Below are 7,824 nucleotides of genomic sequence, written 5' to 3' on the forward strand. Positions count from 1 at the left end.
GCCAAAAATGTGTAGATCGTGTACAGTTTTAATGTGCCTTTTTCATGAGTATACACATACCTATGGAACTTTTCCAAGAGTGCAAGAGAAAGAGAAGAGAAGGAAATAGTTCACTTATCATAAGTGTAAACCCATGCTGTTCATCCTAAGCATATGAAAATAAATAAATAAATAAATAAATAAATAAATAAAAAACAGACTGCTTCCTAAATCTGCAACTCCTGCTGAATGATTATGTGGAGGTATTGCAACTGAATAAAAAACATTACAGCACAGTCTGTGTTCTGATTACATAAGCTCATAGTTGCCAGGCCCTTCAGGGACACATTGTGCCCATCACACGGAACTCGCTCTGAAGGGACACTTGAGTTAAGATCTTTCCGCTTTTAGAACAATTTTACAGCTACATTCATCTATTTGCCCTTTAAGAGAGCCCAACGGAGACTTTGCAGGTCAGTCTCATGTTAAAGGAAATGTATCATTAAATGCATCATAAAATGTTTACTATATTATAATATGTATACTTATTAAATAGTTGAAACATCAATAGGCTGTACAGAATACAACTTAAATTGTCAAATTAAATACAGCGTCTAAGGTCTATTGATGTAAAATTTCATTGTTTGGTTTTTCTCAACAGTGCCACATGTTCGTTAATGACACATACGTTCTGCATCTGCACAATAGGCTCCATTAATCCTGCAATTAGTGGGATAATTATCTTGTAAATCACAGGAATCTGAGCCATCAGTCAGAATACTTGGCGGTTTATTGCACAATAATCAATAAGAGGTTGGCTGTGATCCTCAGTCATCACACACTTGCAGCCAGCTGAATGTCATGCATAAGAGTGATGCATGCTGGGAAGTACAGAAATATAGGGGACAGTTCTCTGTCATACATGCAGATGCACATATACACTCCCTTATTCAGAGTAACACATTTCTCATGCTCTTTCTCATCGGCATTAGTGGACACAGCCATTGCATAATCGAACTAGTCATTATGTGAGGGGGTGGAGTCTACAGTCACGGATCACAGCAGGAGAAAATCATCTGGGCTGGTGCTTGAGGAAAAACCTGATGCTCGGTAAACTTTTGGCAGACGACCAGCTGCTATTGTCAATAAGAGAAAGATTAGAGTGGCGTAGAATGTATTAAAACATAGACAGATACAGGGATGATAATGAGGGTTATTAATGAGGGCTACATGAATAAATTCTAGCTGAACCAACTAAATCCACCAAAATGCAACATCCTTTTTCTGTTCAGTTCTCCTTACATGGCCTGCATGTGATTGACTTGTACAATCTAATCAATGTCAAAAGGGAAACTCGGGATTCTATGGGGTAAAATCAACTTTATGTTTTATTTTTAACATGGCCATAAGAAGCAGGATCTTTTATAGTAAATATTTGTACACAAATGCAGACATGCACCAAATCATATTACACTATTCTTTACTGATTCTGTTGCCTCTGCAGTCACCATAAACCCCATGTGAAGGGTGAAGGATGGGATGTGCTGCACTTTAAGACACTCCCTTGCTGTTTCATGTTCCCTGAGCGCATTTGCTGCAGTGACTTCCCACCTATTTTTCATTATTCAAGCCTAGTGATAAATAAATAAAGACACAGTCCAAGAAAAAAAAGCAGGCAGGAAACAGGACATTTGATCCTGCAGTGAATTAAACCAACAGAACACAGTATCACTCTGTTATCTGTTTGTACCTCTGTTAAATAGGACACACAGAAGTGCACTTAAACCCAGGTGTGCCTGTTTACGTGCAGATGCATCTGCCTATTACAAAACAGCTTTCACAGGTTTTGTGACCATTTTTGTGACTTTTTTTTAACTAATAGTAATAAAAAAAATTTAAAAAACACTGTAAATCTTTCAAAATGTTTTTATTCATTCATTCATTCCTGCAGATGCCACAACAGGAATATTTTTTATTAAATGGTAGTCAGTTTGTGCTCATAGAGAAGTGATCCCTTTTTTGACAAGGTGGTATTTGGTCGGATTTGATCAAAGGTCCTTGGCTTGAAGAGATGGGCTATAATACATTTTTTCTTTTCTGTGAATGTTATGCCTTGTAAAGGCTTTTGAAAGTTGCCTATGGCATCTGCGGATAAATGGGTTATTACATTAGTCTGATTGGATGCTGCTGTACTGGAGAGAAATGGTTTTGTGGACTGAAATGGCTTGCAAATCTTCTCCCAAGAGCAAATGTTTTTCCTTTCCTGTAAAATCTCACTATACCAGGCCAGAAGGCAATTCTGCTTTCATAATCACAGTATTTGAAACTATTAAATACACCATGACAACAGCTTTTGCTGACTGCAAATGTCGCAGATGCAATCCCAGCTACAGTCGAAAGAAACATCTTATTGTGTTTCTGTAAACTACTATATCTCCAATTTTCAGGGTTGAGTTGTCTGAGGTTTGGTGATTGTTATGTTGAAGTCACACAACTGTGGTGTAGTTTGTATAGCTTACATTTAACTTCTGGCAACTGTATTTAGGTGACAAAATTCATAAAGGTTGTGTTTGTGAAGATCATCATGATGAACAAATCCTGTAAAAAACATAAGTTTTTGTTGATCACAGAACTTATTTTCTGCAGTAATCCAAAAGTTATTTGGCCCTTTTGAAAGGGATGAGTGTGATGCCAACTTACAAAAATATGCCATCACTGCAAGCGGGCTTATTTAAGTACTTATTTCATAAACAGCCATTTTCAATTCTGTTATTTCAGCTTTGTGTTTACAGTTTAGAGACCATCTTAAAACTCCTGCATTCTGAAAATGATTTACTGTTTACTTTTTAATTATATTTTTGGCAGTATATTGAAGCAGACCCCAAGCTACGACTCTCTATACTCTCTACGCACTATATGTTGGAGCTCTACCCACAATGCTATGGTTCCAACACTACAAGCATTTTAAACAAAACAGTGTGTTCTGTTCTGAACGGCCACTTACTGGACCCAGAATTCGAACGCTACACTGTCTGCCAACTTGCAGTGCTATAATTTACCGTAAAAAGCTAAAAACAACAGCTTTGGCTCAGAAATATGCTCTCCCTGCTGACCTAGAGAGCGTTAGCCTGAGACTCATTAAGGGAAATGTTTATTTTCACATATGCTTGCAGTGCAACTACTGACTGAACAAGAGATGAGTGGGAGAGTGAACTAAGTCTAGCAGTGTGCCTCTCTCAGTAAAAATCTTTTGGCAGTGTGTCTTTGAAGCAGCCTACTCAGACAGAGGGACAGTCTCTTACCAGTGATAACAGCTAGATCCAAAAAGCAGGTGCAAAATCTCTCCAGCTGCTTGAGCAAATCTTAGTTATTAGCTGAGAATGGGGGCGACTTCCTGTCTGTGCTGACTAATGAGCCCTCATAGTGTTGTTCATCCAGAAAACAAGAGTTATCATAGGCGCACCCCTTTGCATTAACCCTTGGAATATTATGATGTAATTGCAAATGTTGTAGCTGCATGCACATGTTTCACTCTATGTCTGTTTGGCAAATTCATCCTGGGATTGATTATTAACACATTTCCATTCCAAACAATTGAAGTTTGCCATTAATAAGCAGCAAATACTGAGGAGGATGAAGAGGAAGTGCTAGACTATTTGAGTGCACATAAGCATTAGCAGCTCTTTGGGTTTTTAATTGCACTTTGAACCATCATGAAGCCACAGATTTAAGAGATCTCATGTAAGACGGGCCCTAAGCAAAGACCTCTTAGTGGAGCTGGCAAAAGCCATGAGCATGAAAGGGTCTAAATCCATCAATCCACTAAAGAAAGACAAAATCCCTGCAGTTATACACTGAAGTAACAGATAATTCTGGATCATTTAGCTCCTTATTGACTGAGCTCTCCCCCTGGAAGCTGAAAGCAAATACTGCAGAAGGGGAACTGCCCCCATGAATAAACCACCTGCTCCTCTATTGTTACCCTCGTCAGTCTAATTATGTTATGTTATAAATAACCAGCATTATCTGGTGTACTTAGGAGTTATGTGTTATTCACTTTGCATTGACTGTTGTTGCTGTGCCTTGACTGTTGCAGGAGAAATATTTGTTCATAAAGAAATGTTTCTTTATACTGCATCTTTTCCATAAAATACTTAATTATGCCAGTAATTAATAAAACATCCTGAAAACAAGATAAATTTACTTGAGAAGGAAAACTGCTTAACAAAATAAGGCTTTATTTTCAGAGTTTGAAAGTTTAAGAACAGTCTCTTTTTTCCCCAAAAATTTTAGTTTAATATTTTTATTAAGCAAAGACACATTACACTGATCAAAAGTGATGGTGAAAACATTTGTAATATTACAAAGGACTTTTATTTCAGGTAATTAACAATGCTGAACTTTTTATACATCAAAGAAATTTCAACATTGATAGCAATAAGAAATGTTTCTTGAGAACCAAATCAGCATATTAGAATGATTTCTGAAGGATCATGTGACTGAAGACTGCTAAAAATTCAGCGGTGTAATCACAGGAATAAATTACATTTTAAATATATGAAAATAAATAGAAGTTATTTTAAATTGTAATAATGTTTAACAATATTATTATTTAATATAATAAAATATGTGTAGTTTTGGTGAGTATAAGAGACTTCTATTACTCCACATTTTGGTTTTAGTACTTAAAACAAGAAAAAAGTGCAAATAGAGTGAGAAAACTTGATAACATTGCAAAAGCAATTTTATCTCATTTTTAAAATGTTTAGATTTTTTACTGGCAAGTAAGACAAAAATACTGATTCAAAAACTATTTATTATCATTTATCATAATTTATCTCTTTTATTGCCCCTTTCAAACTGTGTTTATACCACAACTGATATCAAATGCACCTGCCGGAGACCAAAGAATGTGTTTACCATCTGCATGTGTCAGCCAGGTGGAGCATAGACATTGACTGCAGCTCTGTTTACCATTGTGGAGACAACACAGGGATCCATTTGTCTGTTTAGTATTGTAAGCTATTGTTAGAGGGATGAGTAATTGTTGGAGAGCAAGAACAGAAAAGGAAAGACAATCTCTCTCAGTTCAATACATTTAAATGCTAATTTATAATCAAGCGGTGAGCATCCTATATTGTGACTTGCCATGTCAACAGCAGTTGTTTTTTTTCTCATATTTTTTTCTGCTTCTTTCTCACTATATCTGTTGTCTTCCTCCCTGGTAAACCACGGCTAAGCAGACATCCCAACAACAATCAGAGGGTGGGCAACCCAACCGCCACAGCTCATGTAAAACCACAACAGTTGCCAGGCAACACTGTTCCCTCCACAGCAGGAGCAGGAGTCCAATAGAACATTAATGATTGTGAGCACAAACGCACTGGACTGCTGGTGTCTGCCAGATATTTTACTATGGTTAATTACACAAGAAAGTGACTGCAAAAACACACAGAATTTTGCAGTTCATCTGGGCTAATGAAGAGGCTAATGGAGGCAAAACCTTAGGCCCAATCTGGAACCTGTGGATGACTGTGATTGGATCTTGCGGATCTGTACTGTGTCACCTTTAAATTTCCAGGAAGTTTAATTACATGAATGGCTCCTATCTGTCCATGTCCATGTATGGTTTGTGTTTGACATTCTAATTTATCTTGTTGATTGTTCACACTTCAACAGTGATAATAATTTAAGATGTATTCTGCTGGCAGTTTTCCCTTGCACTCAACCCTGGTCTTTAGGTCCCAGCTAACATATACAATGATTGTATGTATTTTGGTCTGTTGTGGTCTTGATTACAAGAAACATCATATTTTTCAGTATGTCTTCATTTTATTTAGCTTTTTACTAAAATGAAAAATTCTGTCATTATTTATGCCATCTCATGTCATTAATAATAATTGATAATAATTGATATATTATCAATAATATATTAACAATAATAATAATAATTGATATATTATCTCCATAATGAAACTCGACTGGACCCCACTTACTGTCACTGTATTCCAAAAGCAAATAATAATAATAATCATTTTGTGTTTTATTCTGATAGCTGCTGATGCATGTATAATTTGACCTACACTCTTAAAAAAGGGGGTTGTCATAATGCATAATACAATACAAGAACCATTTTTGGTTCCCTAAAGAAACTTTCAGTGTACAGTTTAAAAAAAAAAAAAAACTTTTTTGTTCATTTTAATAATCTAAAGAACCTTTTTTTTTCTGTTATAAAAGGAACGATAAAGAACCTTTAGGATTACTTTTAAGACTGTAAAATCCTTTAATGAGAGGCATAATCTAGGTATTAATAACCCTTTGTGCATTTGCAATGGTTTAGATAATGTGAGAATGATTTATTGAGGATTATATGGATTCATCCTTTAGTTCTGCAACATCTCCAGCCCACCTACTGTGATCACCTTTGTTCTCTGACTCTGAGATTTATGGAACAGTTCAAAAGCTTTGGCTGGAGAGAGAGTCTGAGAGAAAAAAGAATGACAGAGCCTGATGCCATTTTGCAGGTCTTCAATGTCAATAGTTATTGCAAGAACATGAATTTAGCCAACATACTCTCATCCAAATGGATGCAGTAACCTTCCAAATCAACCCGAGTCATGCTATTAATATAGCCATAAACTAATGCAGAACATGTCAGCAGAGAAGACAAGCTCAGTATCAGTAGAGCTAAAATATCAGTATCAGATATCAGTAAGAGCTCAAATGCATCTAGCAAATTAGTCACTGTGGCTCTATTCTGGGAAGTTGCAGAATTATTTATTTACTGGCATTTTTAGGTAGCATGTTGGTGCATTCAGAGACATTTATTCATCTGTAGTTGTTTTAAGGGACATTTTTATATGAGACAAAAGGAGAAAGGCAATTAACTAAAGACCGGACTAATGCAATTACGTATGCAAGAGTGCAATTACAAACCTGCAGGAGCCTCAGTGTCAGCCTGTAGCCTGCTCTCCTGGGTTTTCATGGAAGAGAATTATGCTTACTCTCTTGCATAAGAGATTATTACTTTGTTTGTTACAAGTGTCAGATTTCTATCTTTACTGTTTATGTAATACTTAAAGGCTCTAGTATTGTATATTGCTCTGTGTGATTTTTCATAAATAACTCTTTACAATAATAAGGTTTCATTTGTTAACATTGGTTAACTACATGAACTAACGATGAAAATTACGTGAACCATTTATTAATCTTAGTTAATGGTAATTTAAACATTTCCTAATACATTATTAAAATCAAAAGTTATATTTGTTAATATTATGTAATGGACCTGAGCTAACATGAATTAACAACGAATGGTTGTATTTAATGTTAACAAAAATTAATATCAACAAAATGTATTGCTCATTGTTGGTTAATACATTAATGGTAATGGAACCTTGTTTTAAAGAGTAACCATAATGGTTTCAAATTATAAAATTGTAGATTTTTTACAAAGTATTACATTAAATCAAACAAAAGCATAAAGCCAATATGTCCAGGTATTTATTCTTTGATTCTCATTCCCTTTCCACTGCAGTTGTCTCATGTCTGTCAGAAAATCCATTTTAAGATGTTTACTCTGTGTTTTGGAATATGATAGGTGGCTTAGCTGGTATTAGCTGGTCATAATCATGTTCTAAAATCTACCAGCTAAGATAGATAGATAGATAGATAGATAGATAGATAGATAGATAGATAGATAGATAGATAGATATGTGTAAATGATGTCAATCAAAACGAAAGTACGGCTGAAATACGGACCTCTTCACGGATGCTTCGCCTATGCGGACACAGACTCAAGTGCTCCAGTAGGATCCGTTGATTTTGTGTGTGTGTGTGTGTGTG

This window comes from Onychostoma macrolepis, chromosome 08 (genome assembly GCF_012432095.1).
Source record: "Onychostoma macrolepis isolate SWU-2019 chromosome 08, ASM1243209v1, whole genome shotgun sequence".
NCBI lineage: Eukaryota > Metazoa > Chordata > Actinopteri > Cypriniformes > Cyprinidae > Onychostoma > Onychostoma macrolepis.